Source organism: Mustela nivalis (assembly GCF_964662115.1).
Source record: "Mustela nivalis genome assembly, chromosome: 2".
Lineage (NCBI taxonomy): Eukaryota > Metazoa > Chordata > Mammalia > Carnivora > Mustelidae > Mustela > Mustela nivalis.
This window is the reverse complement of record NC_139021.1, coordinates 150,777,979-150,805,623: the sequence shown is the minus strand read 5'-3', so window position 1 is coordinate 150,805,623 and position 27,645 is coordinate 150,777,979. Positions and strand designations below refer to the sequence as shown.

The following is a 27,645-nucleotide window of genomic DNA, read 5'->3' as shown; positions in this document are numbered from 1 at the left end:
TCCTACACATTCAGGAAGAGGAAACCCAGTTGATGAGCATATGGCCAATCTCTCTCACAAAGCTGTTAACTAATTTGTCCAGCAGCTAGCGAATTCATGTGTTGTTATTGGGAGATAGTAAAATCAGATAATTCAGAAGAGGAAATAAAATGGGAATTGACTATAATCAGAATAAATATCCCATGATCTGCTTTGATAAAATAGGTATAATTACTTTATTGGATGATATATAACTAATCTGTGAAAAATCTTGTAAAAATTTGATCTGAGTATTAATCAATGTCTCTTTTAAAAGTTGGTATTTCTGAAAAAACATTTCAGTTACTCTAGGAGATAGTCAGCATTGCTACCACTACTATTCAGGCTGTTTGGAGGTACTTTTCTTTCCAGCTAAAGACAAGTGCCAAGGTGTGTGTTTTTTTAAATAGCTGGAAAGAATTGCTTACATTTAAAAAGGTTTTTTTTTAAAGCTCTTTTCTTTGCTATCATAGAACTCTCTCTCAAGAGCATTGCATTCTTTGATAGTAGTCCCAAAAGAGCCAAAAACATAGTCACCCCACTGCTCATTCTAATTTCATTCAGAGCATCCCAACACTGGCCAAAATACTCTGGTTCCAAAGCAACACTTTACTCTTAGAAGAAATATGTCTAAGAAGGACAAGCATCGAGCAGGTTTCTCTGTGCTTTAATTGTTCAAGGAGATTTCCCCCAAACCAGTCATTAGAATTGTTCTTTTGTTGGGCAACCAGGAGATTTTTACTCCTTGGAACAACACACCATAAAGTAGATTAGACTATAATGAAGGGAGAGGCAAGAATGCAGACTGTTTGCTCAGGAAAAAGGAAAGAGTATGTTGAAGGAAAAAAATAGGGCGTTAGAGTCAAAGAGGTAGATCCCAGGCTTTGTGAGTTAGAAGTTTGTGACACTAGGCCAGGTCAATAGACCTTTCTGAATCTGATATTCTTAAATACCAGCTTCTCTGTGTGCCAGCCTGGCACACAGAAGATACCCAGTAAATGGTACTTATTAGTATAATCAAATGGGAGAGACCAGTGCTGAAAAGTAATGTGAGAGCAATCTCGCCCTACCTGACAGATATGATCTCTTCCTCTCCTAAGGGAGAGAATCCTCATTGGATTTTATTCATTTCTCATACTTAGTTACTATATTTTAAACTTTTCTGTGATTACAGCACCTGTGCTCTACTCACTTTATAAACCCCTCAGCTCTTTGACTGCTCTTGCACCTTCTGGGAAAAGGGAGAAGGGCTTGGGACTGAATCAGCAGTCTTCAGTCTTCTATAATACAGGCATTCCCCCCCCCCTTCTTGAAAGTTCACATTTTTAAAAAAGATTTTATTTATTTATTTGAGAGAAAGAGAGAACACACGAGCAAGAGGGAGGGCATAGGGAAAGGAAGAAGCAGACCCCCCACTGAGCTGGGAGTGATTCTGAAGCTGGGGGGCCTCCATCCCAGGACCCCGGGGATGGTGACCTGAGCCGAAGGCAGACACTTAAATGACTGAGCCACCCAGACGCCCCTGAAAGTTCACATTTTTCTGCTTCACTTTTACAAAAGAGCTATATTAGCACCTGTTTTCGCTAACCAAAAGAAATCCAAAGAGGGGTTTTGCTGTCATGAGAAAACATGAAAACAGAGTTCAGCATGTGTTTCAGAGCTAGTCCTTACAGGGACAGAATGGGGCCCAGCGATGAGGGTGGTGCCATGAAGCTCCTTCTCCAGGAACTACACTCGGTGTCTCAGGATCCAGTTGCCATAGCTTCGAAGTGTGTTGTCCCTGAGCATCTGCACTCCATCTAGATTTATTTTGTACATTTGTCAGCTGTGTCCCAAGGTATTAGAAAAGCCTGGAAGAGGTTACTTTCAAAATTCTCATGAATTCTAAGTTGAAAGAAACTTATTAGTAAAGTGTCTAAAATGTGTTTTAATTCTGAGCTTGATTAACAATAATTCTGAGTCCCACTTGGGATATATAATTTGTGGAACAGTTAAAAAAACAAACCAAAAACCTTTCAAATGAGTGGATATTTAAGGGAAATTTGTGGGAGTGTTTGGGACATAATCGGAAATGAGTGGTTTTCTTTCAGTTTTCCTGATTGCTCATTGTGGGACAATAAATAACTAGGCAGATAAGTACCAAACAGATAATTTGGTACAAAAAGAAACATCTATATTCAATGACTATAAATTTAGCATCTCCAGCCACTTCTTGCCAAGACATCTTCATGTTATCCAGCTTGGCGGTCAACTTCTGATTATGCCAGTCAAACAGCCAAGAGTATCAGGTTCCTTTGCTAAAAATATTTCAACTCAAATCATCTTGGCATACAATGATACCGAAATAAGAAGTCTTTGTTCAGCAAAGTGACCAAATTTGAGGAGATTGAACAGAGGCAGAAAAAGACAAATAATAGCTTCATTACCTTGGGCAAGTTACTAATTGAGCCTCAGTCTTTTCATCATAAAAATGATATTTTTTAGTACGAGTCCATAATCTCTACTCCGCAATTCCAAAATAGGATAAAAAACAAAAAAAGCAAAACTTCTCTGAAACACACAACTATCTTTTTAAGTCTGGCCCCAGGATGATTTGGCAGCAAAGCTGCTGTGGACAAACAAGATTAGCACTTATTTATGTCTTAGCACTCCTGTTCATCACACACACCCTCTGCTGTTTGCTGACACTTTGTGACTTGGGGATTAACTTTACTGTGCAAATGCCCAAAAGACTTAAAGACATGCCCATGGGTAACAGTGAGAAGAAGAAAAGGAAACATGGGTCTTTATGCACAGCTCAGAAAATGGAGTTATTACAGAAGATAATAGTAGTGTCTGTAAGACATCTTACTGAAGACTGCTCTGGAAACAACCACCATCTGAGACTTCAAGAGACAGAAAGATGAGCTGTTAAACTTGTGTAGCGACAGTCATAACCAAGAACTGATGAAAAACAGAGAAACATCGCACAAGGCCAAAAACAAAGAGCTTGACCACATGTTGATTGAACAGATTCAGCAACAAAGAAGTAAAGATATGTTAATGACTAGTTTGTTGGTCCCGAAACAACCTAGAATAAGGCATGAAGAACTGAGTTTTGAAAGTGAATATTCAGAATGCTGGCTGCAGAAATGTAAAACGTGTCCTTGTATCAAGTATCTTAAAATCTTTGAAAAAGCTCCTACTGATTATAAAACCACTGATGAATTTGCTAAGATAATACCTGACTAAAACCTTAGCCAGGGCAAATTGACAATGCTGATGAAACAGCTCTGTCCTGGTCCTATTTTCCTAGAAAAATCTTAACAACGGCTGACAAAAGGGCACCGAAGGATTTCAAGGACGCCAAACAAAGTTTGACTATTGGGTGTGCTAACGCTGTAGGCATACACAAAACGAAATCAGCAATGACTGGGAAAGCCTATATCCAAGGTTTTTTGTTGTTGTTTTTTTTTTAAGATTTTATATAGTTATTTGTCAGAGAACATAAGCAGGAGGAGTGGCAGGCAGAGGGAGAAACAGGCTTCCTGCTGTGCAAGGAACCCCATGTAGGACTTGATCCCAGGACCTGGACATACCCTTAACCCACTGAGCCACCCAGGCATCCCAATATCCAAGGTGTTTAAAAGGTATGTGCAGGGGCACCTGGGTGGCTCAGTACCTTTGACTCAGGCCATGATCCCAGGGTCCTGGGATCCAGCCCCACATTAGCCTCCTTTACTGAGGAAAGAGAGGGGGAATAATGCCCTTTACCTGTGCATTATTATGTAAACAGGAAGACCATGGTAACAAGAGGAATCTTTTCTCATTGGTTCCATAAGCACCTTGTGCCAGCAGCACAAGCTCACTACAAGCAAACTGGACTGCAAGACAGATGCAAATTATTATTCCTAGACAACTGTTCTTCACATCCCCCTCCTGAAATTCTTGTGAAAAGTAATGTTTTCAGCATTTGCTTTTCCCTCAGTGTGACTTCCAAAATACAGCCTTGTGACCCAGGAATTCTATACTCTATGAAGAGCAAGTATAGGGCCCCCAGTGGCTCAGTTGGTTAATGTGCATCTGCCTTCAGCTCAGGCCAGGGTCCTGGGATAGGATAGAACCCCATGTTGGGCTCCTTGCTCAGAGGGGACCTGCTTCTCCCTCTACCCTCCCCTACTACTCGTGATCTTTCTCTCTCTCTCTCTCTCTACCCCTGTCTTGCTCCCCCTTCTCAAATAAATAAATCTTTTTAAAAAAATTATGAAGAGCAAATATAAACACTTATTTTTCCTAAACACCATGTTTGTGTCAGTTAACAGATGTTTGAAAATCCAAGACTTTCTTTATAAAAATTTAGTCTTAAAAATGCCATCAATGCAGTTGCTAATGCTTGGAATGATGTTCATAAGTCAACGTTAATTAATGTTTGGCACTGCACTGGGCTCCAATGATGTTTGAAAATGAGGGGTGCCTCGGTGGGTTAAAGCCTCTGCTTTTGGCCCAGGTCATGATCTCAGGATCCTGGGATTGAGCCCCATATCGGGCTCTCTGCTCGTCTCTCTCTCTCTCTCTGCCTGCCTCTCTGCCTACTTGTGATCTCTCTCTCACTTTCTCTCAAATAAATTTAAAAAAAAAAAAGAAAGGAAAAAAATGACCTCCCTGATGAAGATTTTTAAAGATTCAGAGATTGCAATGAGAAGATATTACCAAAACTCATTACTGGAGTGCCTGGATAGCTCAGTCAGTTAAGTGTCTGCCTTTAGCTCAGGTCCTGGGATCCGACTCCCATGTCGGGATCCATGCTCAGTGGGGAGCCTGCTTCTCCCTCTGCCTGGTGCTCCCCCTGCTTGTGCATGTGCTCTCTCTCTGTCAAATAAATAAATAAAATCTTTTTTTTTTTTTTTTGAAGTCATTACTTATGCCAAAAGTCTTATCAGCCTAAAATAAGTTGGGAGAAGTTGGAAGTTCCAATAAATTGGAAGAAGGTGACATTGAAGAAATGCTGAACACTGGTAATGGTGTACCCATCATGCGTTCTTTCAGTGATGGGGAAATAGGGGTGTCTGGGGGAAATAGATAGTGTTAAGTACAGACCACTATGAAGATAGTAGTAATAATGACAATGATGACATGAGCACAGCTTTAAAAAGTCTCTATAGAGTATATGGTGAAAATGTGTGACTGATTAATTGCCAGCCTTGAACAATGTGCATCCGTCAGTGAGCAAGAGATCATGGCAGTTTAATCAATTAGAGAGAAACTGCTTAGACCGAAACCTATGCTAAGGAGACCAGTTAACACCAGGGAAAGTCTGTAGAAAGGCTACTTGTGGTGATGCCTCTTTGTCCCTTAAGAATCCCATTTGTGGCTCATCAGATGTCCAGCTCCAGCCTGGTTTCACAGACAATGCTAACCCCTGGTTCAAGATTCTCAAACAACCAGAAGTGTGATGACTATTTCTTGCATGTGTTTAGGTTAGTTTTTCATCAATACAAATTTAAAATTTCATTTAAAAATATTTATCATAATCAAGAAAAGAAATAAGTTTAAGTCCTTATGGTCTATATTCATATATCCTATATAGATATCATATAGATATCCTATATATATATATATATATATATATATATATATCCTATATCCTAGTAAAATTTATTTACCAACAAATTTCATTTGCAAATAAGTTTATTTATATAAATAAATTGTAACATTATTTATGGACTTTATTCCACTTAGTGAAAATTTTCATACATTTCTCTGTAGAAATATTGTGTTCCATAACCATTTGGGATGTTACAAAGTTACTAGTATTGGCACCATATGCCAAATTGCTTTTTAAATTCCAAAAAAATTCACATTTCCAAAACACATCTGGTCCCCAGGGTTTTGGATAAGAGAATGTGGGCCTGTAATACCTACCTTAGAGATTTGTTGTGAAGACCCAGTAAGATAGTTAATGTAAAATGCCTGGCACAGAGTAAATGCTCATCAAACAGAGTAATTGCTGTTATTACTATTCCATTGCCCTACTCTTAAGAGGAAAATGTAGGACAATGTCTCTTTGAAATTAATAAGTTGACCTTGCATAGATGATAATAAGCATGACTCAAAATTTACCACCCTAAGAGATCCTTTGTCCGTATGCTGCTGATATGGACTAGAGTATCTTATAAATCTTCAGCCAAGAGATGGAAGCATTTCCCAATTAGAGAATAGAAAAGTGTTCTGCTACAACAAGCTACACTGTGCTTTATAAAATACATCTACCTCCAGTTAGTCTTTATTTTCTGTAACAAAGAAACATAATTGCTTATCTGCCTGCTAACCATTTTGTCAGCTCCCTCTGCCACAAGCACCCCATAAACAATGATTTAATCTTCCTTGTGAGTAAGGATTTACTCTTAATCCTCTGTGTATACCCTCAGCTGCTATCGCCAAACCTTGAACGGAGCTGAATAAATAAAACTGGCATTTTGTTTTGTAAGTTAAGTTTGCTTTGTAAATTTGCAGTGTCTATAAGATTTATTGCTTTCATTATAAAAGACATATAATAACTATGCAGAATATATGGAAAATATTACTTATACTTTGTAAAAAGAAAATAAACTCACCTGTAATCTTAGAACCAGTGACAATCACTCTTAATGTTTATTTCCTTTCAAAGTTATCTGTTGTCCTAAATTGTGAACCTTGTGAGGGTAGGAACCACGTGCATTCGTGACTGAAAGTCTTCCCCATTGACATAGAAGCCATCAGAAAACATTAAACTTTGTATTGTGAGTCAGACCCTAGGAACTAAGCTTATGGGATTAAATTTGTGGACCCTATTCCTATATCAGGCTTTTCCTATCATTTTTACAATATTCTAATGAAAGATAGTATTCTCCTTCCTCTCCCAAATAATATGCTTCACATTAGCTGTTAATTTATCTAGGGATAGTAAGTAAAAATATCATTTATCCTTTGTTTTCTAAAGTGTTACCATCAAATGTCTAGGTGTGATCTGAGGTTTTTTCATTTTTCTGTTCATTCTAAGCAGGCCCTTTCATTGAAAGTTTCATGTCTTTCATTGACAATGAGATATTTCATCCTTCTGTTTTTCTTGAATATATCCTCGCCTCCATTCCCTCTCTTCTCTCCTTCTGAACTCCTCTTTGCTTTTCTTCAAATGTTTGAGGATTCTTGTTTGTGTCATGTTTGCATTTTCAATTGCTTCTTAGCCTGCCTATATGTCTGAGTACTTACCTATGTATTACTTTCTGCTTCCTGTGGTTCTAGGGAAGAGGTAGGACACACTACCAGCTTGGGTAAGTCATTAGCATTTTCTCTGGACCTGGGAACTCCCATTTTCTTTTGGGGTATACATGCCTCTTGGGTACTACCCTGCTGGTAATGTCCCAGTGGTACTTTTCACAGGAATTGTCTTTGCTGTTTGCTGCATCACCCAGGTGGAAGGAGGAAACAGATTGTTCCTTCTGGTGTAATGTTACACAGATCACACTAAATGTTAGATCGGGACTGCCTCCTGCTCCCTATATCCACTAACCCCAAGCTTGTAGCAGTACTGAAGCCTCTCTCATGATTTATAGATGTTTTCTTCATTAAGGTCAGACAATGGTTCCCTCCCGTGTCATCCCAGTTCAACTTTCTGTCCTTCAGCAGTTCCCCCAGAATATTTGGTTCATTTAGAATAATTCATCTTGTAATTCAGCATCATCTTCAGATATCTGTGTGTATATATATATACATATATATATATATGCACTTTAGGTTACTTTTAGGGTTTAGACCAGGAGAGGTAGTCTAAAGAATATGTGTTTGCTTTTACTGCCACCTGGACCCAACATCATTGTGGAAGTTCTCAAACATGTTTAACAAACATACTACATTTCAAATAAAATCATTTGTAGAGGATCAGTCTATTAAACAGGTAAAAGCAAAACTGATCTAGTTGAAGTAGAGAAAGCAACTGTGAATGTGAATTCACTGGTCTCCCTTTCGCTCTCCACTGCAGTTCCCGAACCTTCCAGGGAATCTTACAATTCTGCAGAATAGGTTAAAAACCACTGATATGAATTATAGTCCAGGGGTATCTGACCTATAATAGGTTCTTAATAAATGGTAGCTATCATTATTACTACTATTAAAAACCTTACCTCTTGACCTTCCCCTGCCCCAGGCCTTCCAGAAGTCCTGGTACCAACTTCTGCCATTTGTACTAGCAGTCCCATCTTGGTGAGAAAGAAGTAAAAAAAACTATTTCAGAGACTCAGCTGCAAGGGAGCACTTAGTAAATATGCCAGAGTGTTCTCCCAGGCCTCACGTGTTAACCTTCCTTAATCCCGTCAGTGACCTGTGAGAGAAGTGTTTTGCCCTCCAGGATGCGATGAAGAAATAGAGGCTCAGACACACAAAGAATCAGAAACACAATACCAAATGTGTAAGAAATGTCCATTTATTTTATTTTTTCAGTTTAATGCAGACCAACTCCTAGCAAGATTCCACTGTGAGGGCAGGAGATGATATGTAAACCATTCAGGGGCTTTCCTTGCAGAATTCTGGATCTTGCCCTGTGTGCCAAAGCATGGAGAGGGCCTATCTTCTCATGCCTCTTTTTTGGGCACAAGAATCTGCTAGATACCTGTTTTCTGTACCAGAAGAGTTTCCTCTAGTTTGGGACATACCATGGCTCTCTGCAATATAGGATGTCAAGGATGTCTGAGAGGTTGGGGTGCCAGTCCCTAGGATTCAGTATTTCAAGATATGCCTCAGTTTACAGCCATCCTCTCTGAGCACTGGCTTCCTCCTCTGGCCTCTGCCCTCAGCACATGCAGATCCCTCTTGGGGAGACCTCTTTCCCCCAGACACCCCTTTTCTAGTGTCACAGAAGTATTTGTCTCTTCCTTCCTATTGCCTTCAAAGAATCTCCCTTTCTCCTCTCCTCCTAGGGACACCTGGCAGAATCTAGCAGAATGTGAACTTTTAAAAAAGAAAAGCTGCTCCGTGGCAATGTCTGCTTTCCCGGTACAAAACAACTCTGAGGCAAGAAAATACCAAGAGTTCTTAGCAAGAGAATGGTGAGCGCAGGATACGGAGAGTATGAAAAATTGATTCTCAGTGAATTTCCCACCACAAAAAATTGGATAGCTGAATGATCCAAAGCCCACAGCAGTAAGAGGCAGAGCTAGGATTCACTTCCAGTTAAATAGAACACCTAAACAGAACACGTATGCATTCGAGTTGCTACAAGGCAGGTGCCCCAGGGCAAGGGAGCATGGCGGCCACAGAGTTCCGCCGAGAGTGGCCCCCTGACTAGTCTGATGGAGGGGGCCAGTGGTTAAGTGCCTGACTCCTGACTTCAGCTGAGATTGTGATCACCTAGGCCTTGCAGGGGGATCCATGCTCAGCGGTACTCTCCTTGGATTCTCTTCCTCTGGCCCCTCTCCCCACTTGTATGCACGTACACTCATTCTCTCTCGCTCTAAAATAAATGAATAAATCTTAAAAAAAAAAAAAAAAAAAAAAAAAGGAAGCAGGGGCACCTGGGTGGCGATCCCACAACTTGAGTCTTAGCAGAGATGGGTTTGCAATCCAAACCCACCTATCTCACCTACAGAGAGACCTTCCGTCATCTTACACTGATAAACACAGTGTGTACCAAGGATAGAATCCAAATTATTCTAATCTTGGAATTTCCATATGGTTTAGGCTTACGTAAAGCTGGGCTTGCCAGAAACATAGTGACAGCACTGTCAAAGAGCATTTAAATGGAACAAACCCAGGCAGCTTCTCAAACTGTAATACATGCATTATGTAAGGGAAGCAAACAAAATGACTTTTCACACATGGATGTGCTTTCAGGAGATCCTGGAATTATATTCCTTTGAACAATAATTTCATATTTCCAGAAAGAAGACTTATTTTCATCCTGTTTGAACCAAGAATTTTATTTTGTTCTAAATTAATTTACTTGCAATTTTTATTGTTACTCAGAGATCCATTTTTTTAAAAGATTTCCTTTATTTATTAGAGAGAGAGTTAAATCACTGAGAAAACAGCCCCTGAATTTAGGATCTATCTTTATTTTTATGTTTACAGTAGTATTTTTATATTGACCTAACTATCAAAAACACATTAAAAATAAAAAGCAAGGATGAGGGGAGGTGACATGAGCCCTTGGAACAGCCAAAATAGGGTTTCTAACGTTCAGGTTTTCATAACTGAGACCCTTGGACCCACAATCTTTGTGTTTACTACAGTTCTAAACATCGCAGACCAAACATCTTAAATATGTCATAAAAATTATGGAAAAAATCCCAGAAAACTGAAAGTACAAAGAAAAACTCTCTTGAAGATCTATCACCCAAAGAATACCAGTGTTTGGTGTTTTCATCTCTTTCTTTTGGGGTGTTGTCTACCTATGTTTTCACACTTCCACCATCATTACTTAAAAGAATTTATTTATTTATTTGCCAGAGAGAGAGAGCCATCACAAGCAGGGAAGTGGCAGGCAGAAGAACGAGAAGCAGGCTCCCCACTGAGCAGGGAGCCTGACGTGGGGCTTCGTCCCAGGACCCCGGGATCACTACCTGAGCTGAAGGTAGATGCTTAACCAACTTTCTTTCTCAGTCACGGACTACTTTTGCTTTCTCTTTTTTCTTTACCATTTTTAAAAATATATTTTATTTATTTATTTGAGAGAGCAAGAGAGAGCAAGCACAGGTGGGGTGAAGGGCATAGGGACAAGCAGACTCCCTGCTGAGCAGGGAGCCTGACACAGGGCTCTCCCAGAACCCTGAGATCATGATGAGTTGAAGACAGATGCTTAACCAACTGAGCCACCCAGGTGCCCCTGCTTCCTTTTTTTTTTTTTTTTTTAAGATTTATTCATTTATTTTAGAGCGAGAGAGAATGAGTGTACGTGCATACAAGTGGGGAGAGGGGCCAGAGGAAGAGAATCCAAGGAGAGTACCGCTGAGCATGGATCCCCCTGCAAGGCCTAGGTGATCACAATCTCAGCTGAAGTCAGGAGTCAGGCACTTAACCATTTGCTTTCTTTTTCTATAAACTTGACTATAAATTTCTACAAATTTGACATATTAATAGAATTCTACAATATTTGTCTTTCTGTGGCTGGTTTATTTCACTTAGTATAGTGTCCTCAGGTTCCATCTATGCTGTAGCTTGTGACAGGGATCTTCCTTTTAAAGGCTGAATAATATTCCTTTTTATATAGATACTAAATTTTGTTTATTCATTCATCCATTGGTGGACATTTGGGTTACTTCTACCTGTTATTGGGAGTAGTGAACACGGATGTGCAAATATCTCTTTGAGATCCTGCTTTCAATTCCTTTGGCTATATACCCAGCAGCAGGATTGTGGGGTCATGTGATGTTTCTAATTTTAATTTTTTGAGATGCCTCCATACTATTTTCCACAGTGGTATAACCCATTTTTTTAGTGGAAAAAAAATAGCAAAGAAATATCCTATTTGTAAAGGGTCATGTTGGACCAACACCCTAGGTTCACAAGGGGGTGGGAATTCACGTCCCCTGTTTCCATGGTCTCCATTCCTTTTCCTGACAAAGCCCTGATTTGGGTCAGGTATTCACTCTTCCTTCAGAAGATTCAATGGAATTTGACCTTATCTCAGCTTTGGAAATGTATCTTGCTTACTCTAAACCCCTCTCAATAATCCCACTACCTTGCCATTGAATAGGAATTCAGACTTCAGGCCTGCACAGTACAGCTTTCCCTCGAGGAGTATTGGTAGCGGAGCAGGCAGGTCACCTAAGTTGGATCAGTTTGAAGGGAGAGGTTTCTGGAGTATGATTGGGTAAAAGGTTTTCTTTTTCTTCTGTAAAATATGAACAAAGAAACATATGTCCCCATCGGCTCCTTTAAGCCATTTATTAGCAGTGAGGGCCCTAGTCTCCAGACAAAACTGATACACAAAGGAAGACGAAACCAAGAGAATATGAAATAAATGTTTTGGTGCCTGGAACCCTTCTGAGCTCTGGACTGCTGGAGCTAAAACTTTGTCAATGTTTAAGCTAGTTTGAACTGGATTTTTCTGTACCTGGCAGCCCATAGCCTCCTACCTGGTATAACACTCTCTGCTATTCAGCAACCTTTGGAGAAGACTTTGAGACTTAACTTTCTCATAGCTCTGAGGTCTAACTACTGCTCCTGTTGCTGTTCCTCTTTACACATTGTCTGGTCCCACAACCAACCTGGGGACACCACGCCTCAGAACATTTCAAAAATCTGACAGGTTTCCATTATGTGGCTGAGGGTTAGGTGAGAAAGGGGTTATCCTCCGGCGAGGAGATGGCCTGTGACAAGATCTAATGTAGAGAAGGAGAGATTTTTCCCTGGTGGTAGCTTTGGAATGCCTCCCCTATACTGCTGATCCATCATGTTCTTTGATGTGAATTGGGGGTGGGGGGATGCCCTTCCCAAGACACTTTACTTCCATATGATGGTAAACTGTCATAATACAGTGATTTTGTTAGCACAAAACATTTTTCTTTCATTTGCCAGAAAATTGTCATAATGAATATACAAGTGTATGCTGTCTAGGGTGTAAATAGCTCTCTCTTAGATCTGGCACCACTGAGCCTGGCACCATCTGGACAAAGGAACGTGACAGCCTATTAGAGACAGAACACAGAATGCAGAACAGATGAGAAAGCTGGTGGAGACGTACTTAAAGTCCATTTACTTTTAGTTCAGACAGGATTTCAATGGGTAAACAACTTTTAACAAGTAAACTGGGAAGATAAGGCTTTTTTTAAACTTTTTATTTTAAAATAATTTCAGACTTACAAATAAGGTGCCAAAGGAGTGGGGGAGGGAAACAAAAACAAAACAAAAAAACAAACCAACAACTCATCACTGAAAAGTAATAATCAGTTCTCGTCTATCCTTCACCCAGCTTCACAACTTACATAAAGATAGTATAATTAAAGGGGCACCTGCGTGGCTCAGTCAGTTAAGCATCTGCTTTCAGCTCAGGTCATGATCCCAGGGTCCTGGGACAGAGCCCCACCTCAGGCTCCCTGCTCAGTGGGGAGCCCTGCTTTTCCTTCTTCTTCTGCCTGCCGCTTCCCCCGCTTCTCTCTCTCTCTCTCTCTCTCTCTGGCAAATAGATAAATAAATTCTTTTTTAAAAAGATAGTACAATTATGAAAATCAGAAAATTAACTTTGATATCATACTATTATCTAATAAACATCTTATTCAAATGTTACTAATTGTCACACTAATATTTTTTGTTTTTTTATGGTCCTGGATCCAATCCAGAATCACATGTTGCATTTAGTTCTCTTATTTTCTTATATTCTTATATAGTCTCATATTTCTTTTCTCATATTTTCTTCAGTCTAATGTAGTTTCTTGGTGTCTCTTTGTCTTTTATGAGATTGACACTTTTGGAGAGTACTGGCCAGTTATTTTGTAGAATTACCTTCAAGTTGAGTATACCTAATGTCCTTTTGATTAAATTCAGGTTATACATTTTTTACAAGAATACCACAGAAGTAATGCTGTGCCCTTCTACGTGCATCATTTCAGGAGTCCTGTGACATTAATATGTTAACTTTCATTACATGCTTACAGTGCGTTGTGCCTGGTTTCTCCACGATAAAGTTACACCTACTCTCTTTATAATTAATAAATATCTTGTGTTGACATACTTATATTATTTCTTTTTTGTTTTTTAAAGATTTTATTTCTTTATTTGACACCCAGAGAGAGAGATTACAAGCAGGCAGAGAGGCAGGCAGAGAGAGAGGAGGGAGGAGGCTCCATACCAGGACCCTGAGACCATGACCCAAGCCAAAGGCAGAGGCTTAACCCACTGAGCCACCCAGGTGCCCCTATATCCTATTTCTTTTCTTTTTTTTTTAAGATTTTGTTTATTTATTTGACAGACAGAGATCACAAGTAGGCAGAGAGGCAGACAGAGAGAGAGGGGGAAGCAGGCTCCCCGCTGAGCAGAGAGCCCGATGTGGGACTTGATCCCAGGACCCTGAGATCATGACCTGAGCGAAAGGCAGAGGCTTTAACCCACTGAGCCACCCAGGTGCCCCTATCCTATTTCTTATCAAACTTTGTCCCACTAATTTTACCACCAGGTAATTTTTGTCCCACTAATTTTACCAGGTGATTCCTACCTACAGCAATTATTAGTACGGTATTGGCCAAATTGTGAGATCAAGATTTGAGCTTTAGAATGAAGTTTGGAAACTCTCCCCAGAAGTAGGTGAGAAACATCTTGCAATCTGAGAGTATAATCTACTGCCTAAGAGCAGGAGTTTCACAGTCATACAGACCCAAACTCAAATAATGGCTCCACTGGTTACTAGTTATGTGATTCTAAGCAAATTAACTTCTCTAAACATCAGTTCCCTTATTGATAAAATGAAGATTATGGAGTCTGCTTTATAGAGTTTTTATAGTGAATATAATAAATATAAAATTTATCATGTCTGTCCCATGATAAATGCTCAGTAAAATTTAGCTTATCATTATAATGATAATGATTATTGTCATTGTAATAAAGAGTCTCAGAACAAATCTTCCCCAAAATGCCACTTTAGCGTGCAGACAGTTTTGAGCTGAAGGCAGTTAAGATCTTGTGGGCTCAGGGCACCTGAGTGGTTCAGTTGGTTAAGCATCTGCCTTCAGCTCAGGTCATAATTCCCAAGTCCCAGGATCCCAGGATTGAGCCCCACAACAGGCTCCCTGCTCAATGGGGAGTCTGCTTCCTTCCCCCATCTTGTGCTCTCTCTCGAATAAATAAATAAAATCTTAAAAAAAAAAAAAAAAAAAAGACCTTTGGGCTCAAGAGAAACTCTTTCTCCTCTTTTAACCATATAGAAGAATCTAAATTAGGACTCTTTCCCAGAATAAAAGTTATTAGCAGAGACAGATTTTATTTGAATGTGCCATCTCTGTGGCAAGGCAAACATCTTACTATGGATGAAATCATCCCTGCATAGAGGAGAAACAGAGTACAATCAAAAACATTTCATGATGTTTCCTGATCAGGGAAAAGAATGCCTGTTTTACAGCTTTGGACCAGCTTTGACTCTATGTCTTTCGTTTTTTCCCCCTTTCTAACTGGGACACTGAGGTTATTTGTTTCTATTTGCTACTGTCTTTTTGAGGATGAGAAAAGAACAGAGGACAGATAGCTCTTCTTCTTAGCTTACAAATTACTCAACCAAAAAGAACCACATGTGTACCAGCTGGAGATGCCTGAACATCTCCCAAGGCTTTTACTGGATTCAGTGACTTTGGACAACATTCTTGGGGTAGAGTGGGGAGGAAATTATTCTGTATATGGGAGGAAAGTGCAAGGGAAGTTTATTGGCCAGAGGACAGATTGTGACACACTGACCATATGTTTTCCAAGCTCATTTCTTTTTCCTCCTAGGTACTAAGTTAAACTACATTTCTCAGCCTCTCATAGAATTAGATGAGGGCCACCTACTTGAGTTCTGGCCAATGAGATGTGGGCAAAGTTGCAATATGATACTCCTGGGCCTACTCCATAAAACATCCCCCACAATCCTATTCGGTGCTCTTTCTGTTGCTCATCTGCAAGCTGATAACATCTAGGGCAATACTAGCTTCCTAAAGGACTGCACAAAGCAGAAACCCCCAGCTGACCACATTGAATTCTTTGTGAACAACAAATAAGTGTTTATTGTATTAAGTCACTGAGATTTATTTATTGTATTAAGTAAGTGAGATTTTGAAATTATTTATTGCAGAAACAAGTATTAATTATGCTAATTTAACATGCTGTTATACAGCAAATGGGCAGCTAACTGTTTATTCAGAGATTCCAAACCTATTAAATGCATTATTTCAGATGAGTATAGACCAGTCAATTTGATAAATAAATTTTAATTTTCTAAAGGTTGCCTTTTGGACACAATATACCCACCCATAGTGGAATAATGGATGTCATGTCTGAATGCGCCTGAGGGGCGGGCTGGAAAGGGATGTCAAAAAAAGTGGGGTCAGCTGTAAAGTGAGTAAAGTCTAGGTCCAATCCTGAGTCCAAAATCACAGATGGCCTATCATCCAAAGTCCAAACAGGGGAAGAGAAACCATCCTGGGTGTTCAGAAGAGAGACACTGGGGTAAGGGAAAGAGGAAGAAGCAGAGAAACCAATTAGAGGACAGTGAGGCATCGCAGACATTAGCAACAGCATGAAGCCATCACCAGTCTTTGACTGTAAAACACAGGCAGACAGTGGTTTAATTGGAGCCCAGGGGTTAAGATCACCAATAGAAGAGACAGTCAAGGCAGACATCCCCACAGGTGCTGGAGAGCATGGAAGAATGGCAGCAGCTTTGGAGAGCCGCCCTTGGAAAGGAGAGGGAGATTCTACCATCCCATCACCAGTGCCTCCCACTGACTAATGCCAGCTGGAAGGCAAGTGACCCGAGGGCCTGAGAAAGACGGTCTTACAGGAGCCAGTCCTCCTGCCTTACTGAGCAGGGTAGGCAGACCACAGGCAAAGGATCTGAGCACACCAAAGCCTAGGATATCCGGAAACTCAGAAAAACAGGAAGATATGTAGAACACTCTATTCTCAATAAAATCAAAGCTCAAGGGTTAGAGCAACTTAAAAGAGCATTGCAATCAAAGGTGGGACATTTTTAAATGTTCTTGCTTCTCAGAGATTCTATTCTAGTTGCTGTGATTTAAGTTATCACTTTTTCATTTTTATTCTAGGTCATGGAAGAGCCAGCATGGCGGGGGGGGGGGTACATTATTCTTATGTCCACATATGAAATCTAGTCAGATGCAGCTTCTTTGTCCATTCTTGTAAGGAAATTTGATTAAGCCTCAGGAAACTACAGAAGTGGAAGGTGGAACGAAGTCTGCCTCTGCTACTTAGCAGCTCTGTGAGAATGAGCAGACCACTTCACTGACTCCTGCAGGTCTGCTTTCCTCATCTCTCAAGTGGACACAATAATACTTTCTTACTTATCTCATTGGCTTATTGGAATAGTCATAGCTTCTGTTCACTTTGTTGATTGGTTGTTTGGTTGGTTGGTTGGTTTTAATGAGACAATGTATGTGAAATAGTGGTATACAGGAAAGCATTATATAATGCTGGAACGTTATACATATCAATATGACTCCAAATCTCCCCACCATTCCATCCTTTCTTTTGAGGGATAGCTTTACTGAGATGTAAAATATAATCAATTTCATCAAGTAAGCATACGATTCAATGAGTTTTGACCAGTGTATATAGGTGTGTAACCATGACTACAATCATGATACAGAATATATCCATTGCCCCAAAAGTCATCCCTAGTGACCCTTTGCACTTTTGTACTTTGAGTCAATACGTACCCAAGAGAAATGAAAACATACGTCTCGGGGCACCTGGGTGGCTCAGTGGATTAAGCTGCTGCCTTCGGCTCAGGTCGTGATCTCAGTGTCCTGGGATCGAGCCCCGCATTGGGCTGTCTGCTCAGCAGGGAGCCTGCTTCCCCTTCTCTCTGCCTACTTGTGATCTTTCTCTCTGTCAAATAAATAAGTAAAGTTAAAAAAAAATTGCACAAGGATTACTGGGAACATGAAAGAGGTTTTGTGCCTTCTCCCACACTTTATTAAAAAAAGAAAGAAAGAAAGAAAGAAAGAAAGAAAGAAAGAAAGAAAGAAAGAAAGAAAACATATCTACACAAAAACTTGTACATAAATGTCTGTAGTAGCATTATTCATAATAGCCCCAAAGTAGAAACAACCCGATAGACCCAAATGTCTATTAGCTAACAAATGGTAAGTAAAATATCCTATATCCATGCAGTGGAATGTGTTTAGCCACAAAAAGAAATGGACTGATGCATGCTATGACATGGATGAACCTTGAAAACATTATGTTCAGAAGAGAAAACAGTCATGAAGACCACATATTGTATTATTTCATTTATGTGGAATGTCCAGAATAAGCAAATCTATAGAGATAGAAAGTAGATTAGTGTTTGAGTGGGACCAGAGGTTAAGGGGAAATGGAGAGTATTTGCAAATAGGTATGGGTTTCTTTGGGGGGTGGTAAAAATGCTGTCAAATTGAGTTTGGTTGCACAATTCTGTGACTATTTTAAAAACCATTGAATTGTGTTTTTAAATGGGTGAATTGTATGGAATGTGAATTATATCTCCATTAAGTTCTTAACCAAAAAATTAATTCAGGAATTAAAGGAAATCCAAAACAAAGGCAAAATTTCAACCACAGTATTTCAGTATAACTTTAGTATACTACTTTTCCTTCAAAGATACAAGAGCATTTCTATAAATTAAAACAGAAAGATATGGGGCACCTGGGTGGCTCAGTGGGTTAAAGTCTCTGCCTTCAGCTCAGGTCATGATCCCAGGGTCCTGGGATCAAGTCCCGCATCAGGCTCTCTGCTCAGCGGAGAGCCTGATTCCTCCTCTCTCTCTGCCTCTCTGCCTACTTGTGATCTCTGTCTGTTGGGTAAATAAATAAAATCTTTAAAAAAAAAAAAAACAGAAAGATACCATCCGCAATCCTAATATCCTAAGAAAGCAAACTATTTTATTTCTTGTCCCTTCCTCACCTCATCTTTGAGTATGTTTGCTTGGTTTATAGTCGTCAGTGGTACACACTTAATTAGTAGGTTGCTTTCATCAGTTAATGTTACATGATGAACATTTTCCCATCTTGCTACATAGTCTTCCTTGTGATTATTTTGAAGAAAATATGACATTCCACCTGACAGACCACATTCCTCCATCCACTCAGACACCCACGCCAGAAACCCAAGCTACACCTATGTTGTTCCTGCCACTGCTGTAATGCAGAACAGCATACTCTCTTGCCTAAATTACTGCCGAGATTTTCTAACTGGTGCCTGGCTCTTTGGTGGTCCTCTAGCAATCCATTCTCCATGCAGCAGCCAGGCCTAAGACTAGTGTCTTCAAGGACTCCCAACCAACTACGTAATAGAGGCCAAACTACTCCAATGGTTCACAAAGCCCTTCAGGTTTGGGCTGTTGTCTGCATCTTCAGCCTCATTACCCACGCCCTCCTATTCCTTTCCCCAGTCCATATTCCCTGTGTTCACTGAAATGCACACAGCATAGTGTTTGAGGTTTACTCTGCCCAGAATAATTCACCCACCACTCCTGCCCTCTCTACTCTGCAAACTCCTACTTATCCTGTAGGTAAGTCTTAGCATAAACATTGCTTCCTCTGAGGAGCATCTCCTATTTTTCCCAGATGGTGGGAGGTGCTCCCACTTCCATACTCCTAGATACCTTTGTACATATCTCCATTTCATATTGTACCTCCATGTATGCTCCATGCTTACCTATCTCCCTGGTGTAGGAATTATGCTCTTTTCAGCTTGTTACTTCCAGCATTCCAGCATCTGGCACATCATACATCCCAGGAAATGTTATTTCAATAATGTAAAAGTTATTGTTGTGCTAATTCATCGCTGTTTCCAGGCAGTATTCAAATGACTTTTCACATATTATTTAATTCTATAAACAACCTTACAAGGTTAAGTGCTATTGTTATTACCATTTTTTAAAGATGAGGAAACTGAAGAGGTTAAATACCTTGCCCCAAATCATTACACAGCTAGTAAGTGGCAGGATCAGGATTTGAACTTAGGCAGTGTGATCCCATGCTCCTGATCGCTACATTGTACTTCCCCTTGAACAAATCAAGTAAACCATTCCTTTATTGTCATATGTATAGGTTACTTGTAATCTACCTTTCCTTCCCTCCCTCCATCTCTCTCTCTCTCTCTCTCTGATATAGATGGAACTGTAACAGAAAATGGTATATATAGCTTATTTTCCTTTTTTGAATTTGGCTCAAGATAAATCTCTGTAAGTAGAATTTAAAGACACATTACAAGATGAAGACATTTAGGGCACCTGGGTGGCTCAGATAGTTAAGTGGCTGGATGACTCTTGATTTCAGCTTAGATCATGATCTCAGGGTTCTGTGATCCAGCCCTGCACTGGGCTCTGCACTCAGTGGGGAGCCTGCTTCAATATTCTCTCTCTCCCTCTATCCCTCCCCACCACTCGGTCATGCTCTCTCAATCGCTCTCAAATAAATAAGTATTTAAAAAAAAAAAAAAGAAAGAAATAGGGTGCCTGGGTGGCTCAGTGGGTTAAGCAGCTACCTGCAGCTCAGGTCATGATCTCAGGGTCCTGGATTGAGTCCCACATCGGGCTCTCTGCTCAGCAGGGAGCCCTCTTCCTCTCTCTCTGTCTGCCTCTGCCTTGTGATCTCTCTCTCTCTCTGTCAAATAAATAAATAAATAATCTTTAAAAAATATATATATACTTGATCTTTTTTTTTCAAAGATTTATTTATTTGAGAGAGAGAGAGAGAGGGAGAAAGCTCAAGCAGGGGTAGTGGCCAGCAGAGGGACTGTGCCAATGGCAGACAACCAACTGAGCCACCCAGGCCTCTCTATACTTGATCTTTAAAAAAAAAAAAAAGAGAGATGGGGACATTTTTTTGGATCTTTTTGTGTCTAATAACAACTTCACTTAGCATGATATAGTTTCTGCTAAAGAGGTAGAAGCTTCAAGGCCATCGGCCATCCAGCTGATAACAGGTTCAACCAGATGGGATCAAGCACTCTGACGACTGAAGATGGCTGCAAGACAAGTTCAAGAAGGGGCAGCCTGGTGGGAATCAGCCTTGGCTGGCAGCTGGCCTAACTTCACTATACAACCTCAATCTAATTTTAGGGTGAAAGAATGGAAATCACTTCTGTGTTGCTTCTCAAAAATGTACAGACATGAAGGACTTGGTGGCCAAACTACAGCATCAGTCTTCTCAATGGCATTTTTTTATGCCACAAAATAAGTTAATTTAGGCAGTATGAATTTACACTTTTTTAAAAGATTTATTGATTTATTTATTCGACAGACAGAGATCACAAGTAGACAGAGAGGCAGGCGGGGGGGGGGAGGGGAGCAGGCCCCCCACTGAGCAGAGAGCCCGATGTGGGGCTGGATCCCAGGACCCTGAGATCATGACCTGAGCCAAAGGCAGAGGCTTTAACCCACTGAGCCACCCGGGCGCCCCTGAATTTACATTTTTGAAGCCTGCCACCACATAAGTCTGCCCATCTGAGACTGTGTGTTGTGAGGCAGTCCAAGCTAGCCCAGCAGAGATACCCTGTGGGGAGAGAGTGATGGCCAGCCAGCAGGTCCAAGCTGCTCCAGCCATTCCAACCTAGGTGCCAGACGTGGAAATGAAGGAGCTACCTTGGACATTTCACCTCCAGCAGACATGGTGTGGAGAAAGACGGAAGAAACAAACTACAACCAGAATTCAGGCCTCAGATCTATGGCTCCAGTTAAACCATCCCACCACCTATAACCATTTGAGCCACCCCAGCCACCCAGGCTTCATGAAATAGATAAGCTATTTCCCCCAAATTCCAGATCCACAAAATCAGGAGCATAACAAATGCTGTTTAATCCCACTAAATAAACCAACAAAACCATTTTTATCCACCATGGAATTCGAAGAAGATACTTGAATGAGAAACACTGACTGAAAATAAGTGCTGTTTCTACCCTAGCTGCTGACTTGGCTCCTGTGTAAAAGGCAGTTGCTCACGGTTGCCACTGATTTGATCCAGAGTCACATGTGTGACCTCTTCAAAGCAGCAGGAATCTCTGGCCGAGTTTTCTTCCTCTGCTTTAACCCCAGAGGACCGGGGGTGATCCGGGAAAGCCGGTGCTCCTCCGGACTGCCAGAGGGCGCTCTAGCAACTGTGCTGCCTGATAGAGCGACGCTACCTCAGTCTCCTTGAGAACAATAGGGAAAACTCCCGCTTTGAAGGTAACCGGAGTAGGGATCAAATCCCAGCTCCACCAACTAAACTAGTTGTATAATTCTCAGCCACTTAATGAACTTGGAGGCACTAGATTTTCTCCTCTCTGAAATGAGGACAATAACACCTAACTTAGCAAGTGTGTTTTTAGGGTTCGGTGAGCCTTACCCATCGGGCATTTCATCATAATGATAGCTAATGTTTACTGAAACATCAAAAATGACTTAAAATTCTTTATCACCATCCTTAGGTGGTCGCCCAACACTGCCTGGCAATTTCAGAATAAATTGAATATTGCACTATTTTGTCTTCACACCCTCCTCTCTCGAACCTCCCCCAGACCCTCGCTCTCCTCACTCAAAGCTGACATCACCTCAGGTTTCACTGATAAAAGAGAAGGAAACTACCCCACCCCTTAGTCACCAATTCTAGACTTCTCCCTGCATCTGCATTCCCTTCTCCTTTCCTCTTTTCCCTCCTCCTATTAAAGACCTGTCCTTCCATTTGTGTTCTAGATCCCATCATTCTCTCTCTTTACCCATCTTCCCTTGGCATTCACACAAGCTCCCCCACCTCTCATCTTTGGAAACCTTACTTTGACCCCTGAACTACCCCCAGGTACTGCCCTGTGTCTCTGCTCCCTTTCTGGCTGACTCTGGGAGTTTCTACAGATGCCTCTCTTGCTCCATTACCTCTTCACCTGCCCCCTCACCCAGATCTGGATTCCAGTTCTGCAACTCCTCTAATATTGTTTTTGTCGGGGCCACCTTGACTTTCTTCTTGCCAACAGCAGTGTCCACTGGACTCTTTCCCCCTCCACTTCTCAGCAGCAGCAGGCTCACTTGGACTTCTTGAAATATTCTCCTCTCTTAATTTCAGCAAAACCATAACCTCCTGGCTTTCCATCTCTTTTTTGTGATGGTCTCCATTCTCCATCTCCTTTCCTTTTTCAACACCATGTGTACGGGCGTCTGGCCTCCATGTGTAAATGTTGGTGTTTCTCAAGATTTGATCCCGCTCCTGTTTTCTTCTGCTTTGACATATTCCCCTAGACATCTCATCCACCACCAACTTTAAATGCAATATTACGCTGATGCTTTCAAGAGTATATCTATAGTTCAGGCCTCTCTTATCACCTCCAGACTCACATATCTGCCAGACTAGCTCTTGTAACTACTTTGAAGCTTTCCTCTTTCAATTCCACTCTCTCGCTACAGTCAGAAAACCAGGTGTTATTCTAGACCTTTTCCTAATTTTCTCTGGTAACTTAATAATTTCTGCTATTTTATTTCCAAAGTAGGTCTCAACACCGTCCTCTTCTGTCTGTCTCTGCAGCCAACCTCCCATCCCCTCTCATTTGAACGGCTGCCTTTTGCTTGGTCTCTCAATGCCTTCCTTCCAGCTCCTGCTCCTGCCCCTGTGTGTTCCCAATGTAACAGCCAGAGTTCTCTTCCTCAACGTTACTGTGTCAGTTACTGTGACTTAGCTACTTCAAAACTGTCAGTGGTTTCCCGTTATGCTTTGAATGATCCAGACTACTTGCCATGGGCTGCCGGGCGTCTGGCCTCCAAGCCCCTGCCTACACCTTCAACCTCATCCTAACCCCACCCTTCTCCTTCATGATGCTCCAGCCACACTGGCCTTCTGGAAGGCCTGCCCCCACAGCCTTCGAACTGTGGTGCCCTCTGCCTTGCTCTTCACCTAGATTGTACCTTCTCGTGTTCTGGATCTTAACTGTATCAGTTATGAATGGTCTTGCCTGAAAATAAAAGAAACCTCATCTCAGAGAGGCTTAAACACATGGAGGTTTATCTCTTATAACAAAATTTCCAGAGGTCAGTATGGAAGGACTGGCACAGCAGCTCCATGAGGAACTTGGCCTCCTTCAAGATTTTGGCTCCAGCATCCTTCATATACCGACCTCCTATGTCTGGCCTCATGGTCAGAAGATGCCTCCCGCACCTTAAGGCCTTAACTCCTATCCCCGGCAGAAGAAGGGGAGGTAGGGAGCCAAGTCCCCTTTTTATTGAACTTCCTGTTATGTAGAATTTCAAACATAAAAAAATAGAGTACATATAATTCTATATATATAATTCTATATAATAGTATAACAGCCCCGCAGGGACCCATCATATAGCCACAATAATTATCAACCTGCAGCCGATCTCATTTCACCTATACCCTCCCCACACACATTTCCCTCTCCACTTAATATTTTGAAGCAAGCCCCAGACATTGTATTTTTTCCCAAAGTGTTTCATTATGTATCTCTAAAAGAGAAAGCTCTTCCTATTAAAATATAACCACGATACTATTACCACACCAGAAAATGAATAATTCCTGAATATCATCAAATAGCCAGTGTTCAAATTTCCAATCATCCCAGAAAGGTAATATTTTTTATAGTTTGAAGTATGCAAATTGGACCAATACTTGCAATTGATATGTCCTTGACATCCCTTTTAATCTATAGGATCTCCCTTCATACTGTTTTCCTCTCAATTTATTTTTGAGAAATCAGATCACTTATCTCCAATTTGCTAAAATCTGGATTTTCCTGATTTCATCCTAATGATGTCCTCTAATATATCTTGTGAACTAATAGTTGGATCTAAAGGTTTAATTAAACTCAGGCTTTTTTTTTTTTTTTTTTTTGTTACTGTAGCTTTTGTTTGCTTTTTTGCATGTTTGTTTGTTTGTCTGTTTTGGCAAGACCTCTTTGTAGGAGGTGGTGTACTCTGCTCTCTGGAGTTGCCTAATGTCTGATGGTCTTTTTGTGGTATTAGCAGCTTTTGATGATTAATGTCTAAACCTACTAATTCATTAGGTTATAAAGTGTTCATATTTTAATTCCATCATTCTTTCTTCATGTATTGGTTGAAACACTTTTATTTATTTTTTTAAAGATTTTATTTATTTATTTGACACAGAGAGAGAGATCACAAGTAGGCAGAGAGGCAGGCAGAGAGAGGGGGGAAGCAGGCTTCCTGCTGAGCAGAGAGCCCGATGTGGGGCTCGATCCCAGGACCCTGAGATCATGACCTGAGCTGAAGGCAGAGGCTTTAATCCACTGAGCCACCCAGGCACCCTGAAACACTTTTATAAAGAGAAACGTCCTCTATTATTACATTCCACAATGGATACAGATAAATAAATAATAAAAATAATAAGTAAATAATGGAAAAGTAAATACTTGATTCTATCTGGATACAGATAAGTAAATAATAAATAATTAAAGGAAAAGTAAATACTTGACTCTTTTCGTTAATTTGCTAGTTTGCAAAATAATGAATTGATTCACTTGTATCCCCCAGTGATGGCCACTAAGGGATCCTTTTTTAAAAATTGTCTTTATGAACTTATAGATTTAAATGTATTTGATGTTATTTTACTACATTGCAGTTATTCTCCTTAGTGATGCTCAGATCGTGCCATCCTTTGGCCTTTGAGAGTGTCCTCACATTGGTTCACCATTTCCTTTTCTATCAGAAAAACTGTAGCTTTCCTGAAACATCACTCGGCCAGTTTCGACTTCTGTCTCACTGGCCAGAGTTATGTCACATGGCCACCCTGAGCTGGATGATGATGGTAGATGACATTTGAGTCATTTGCCATCTCTTCAAAGAGGCTTCTCCTGGTGCCCCATCTAAAGTCTGTCCGTACCCCCTTTTATTCTGCAGAATTTTATCCTGTTCGCTTCCTTTACACTACTAACTTTAAACTCTAGTTATTTTATTTCTTCACTTGTTATAAGGGTCTGCCTCACTAGATTATAAGCTTCATGACATATTCCCTAGCACGATACCTGCAGATGTTCATGGAAGATACTCAGTAAATATTTGTTGAATAAATAAATAAATGAGGTAAACACAACTATTATCTCCACTGTATACAGTGCTGTCCCATATAGTAGCTGCTAGCCACATGTTGCTATTTCAATTTAATGTAGAACAGCTACTATGGAAAACCACATGAAGGTTCTTCAAAAAGTTAAAAAGAGAACTACCATATGACCCAACAGCCCCACTTCCGGGTATGTATCCAAAGAAATCAGAATCAGGATCTTAAAGAGCTATCTGCACCCCCATACTCACTGCAGTACTCTTCACAGTTGCCAAGACATTCAAGCAAATGAAACATCCATCAACAGACAGAAGAATTTTAAAATGTTATATATAGGGGCACCTGGGTGGCTCAGTCATTAAGCATCTGCCTTTGGCTCAGGTTATGATCCCAGGGTCCTGGGATCAAGCCTCACATTGGGCTCTGTGCTCAGCAGGAAGCCTGCCTCTCCCTCTCCCACTCCCCCTGCTTGTGTTCCCTCTCTCGCTGTGTCTCTCTCTGTCAAGTAAATAAATCTTTAAAAAAAAAATTTTAATGTTATATATAAATACAATGAATGCCGTTCAGCTTTATAAAAAAGGAAATCCTGCCATTTGCAACAACATGGATGAATCTCAAAGACATCGTACTAAGGGAAATTAACCAAACACAGAAGACAAATGCTGCATGCTACCACTTATATGAGGAATAGTATGAGGAATACCACTTATATGAGGAGTAAAATAGTCAAACTCATATAAGCAGAGAATAGAATGGTGACTGCCAGGGGCCAGGAGGAGAGGGAAATAGGGAGGTATTAATCAAAGGGTAGAAAGTTTCAGTAATGGAAGGTAAGTCTTAGAGATCTATGACATAGACAGGATGATTCCTATAGTGCATAGTACTGTGTTGTGTACTTACAAATTTGCTAATAATAACAATGAAGTAATAATAAGATAAAGAGAGCAGAAGGAAACTTTTGCAGGTAATGGATAAGTTTATGGAAGATTATGGTAATGGCTTCATGGGTATATACTTATCTCCATACTGATCAATATATATGCAAGAAATATGTACAGTTTTCTGTATGTCAATCATTCCTCAGTGAAGTGGTTTAAAAAATAAGTTAATAAAAATACGAATTTAATTTTATTTAATTTAAAATCCAGTTTCTTAGATTAGTCACATGTACTCGAAAACCACATGTGACTAGTGGCTACCCCCATGTAGAGTGAGTGCATTTACCTCATCACAGAATTCTACTGGAAGGTGCTGGATAGAAGAAGAAATTGGCTGAGAGATAAATTAGCCAAAGTCACACAGCAATAAGAGGAGGAGTTGGGATTCAAACCTGTGTCTGAGTGACATCGGAGGTGGAATTCAACACCATAACATAGTCATCACTGCTGTTATTACTTGCTTAGTCCTTTTTCTTTTCTTTTTTTTTTTTTTTTTAAGATTTTGTTTATTTATTTGACAGAGATCACAAGTAGGCAGAGAAGCAGTCAGAGAGAGAGAGGAGGAAGCAGGCTCCTGCTGAGCAGAGAGCCTGATGCGGGGCTTGATCCCAGGACCCTGAGATCATGACCTGAGCCGAAAGCAGAGACTTTAACCCACTGAGCCACCCAGGCGCCCCATTAGTCCTGTTTTCAATATCAGTCTCTCTGAAGGAATTTACAGGGAGCTTCAAACCTGGCCACCTCACAGGGTGACCAACTGTCCTAATTTGCTGGGCCTGGCGATATTCCCAGGATGCAGAAAAGTTCTGGAAAACCATTGTTAAAAAAACAAAATTCAACCAAGTAAATTTGAAGATCCAATTGGCTTTATTAAGCAATTCATGATTTGGGCAGCATCCCCTCTGGTAAACAGAAAGGGAGTTCTGTGGAGTATACAACATGGAAAGCTTTTACAGGAAAAAGGGTGGGGGTAAGAAGTTGTTAGCAAAAA

The 27,645-nt window shown here is 40.5% G+C and overlaps 1 protein-coding gene across 10 annotated transcripts in view; it reads left to right on the top strand.

The window, feature by feature from the left end:
- PANK1 (pantothenate kinase 1) overlaps nucleotides 1–27,645 on the top strand; it is a 109,622-nt gene that overhangs the window by 14,033 nt on the left and 67,944 nt on the right. For 5 of the 10 annotated variants that reach the window (XM_082721906.1, XM_082721909.1, XM_082721899.1 and 2 more), the window contains one exon: nucleotides 10,477–10,600. The exons of the other annotated variants lie outside the window; for them this stretch is intronic. The gene's annotated coding sequence lies outside the window, so the exon portion shown is untranslated. The remainder of the gene's footprint in view (nucleotides 1–10,476; nucleotides 10,601–27,645) is intronic. 10 annotated transcript variants of the gene reach the window in all.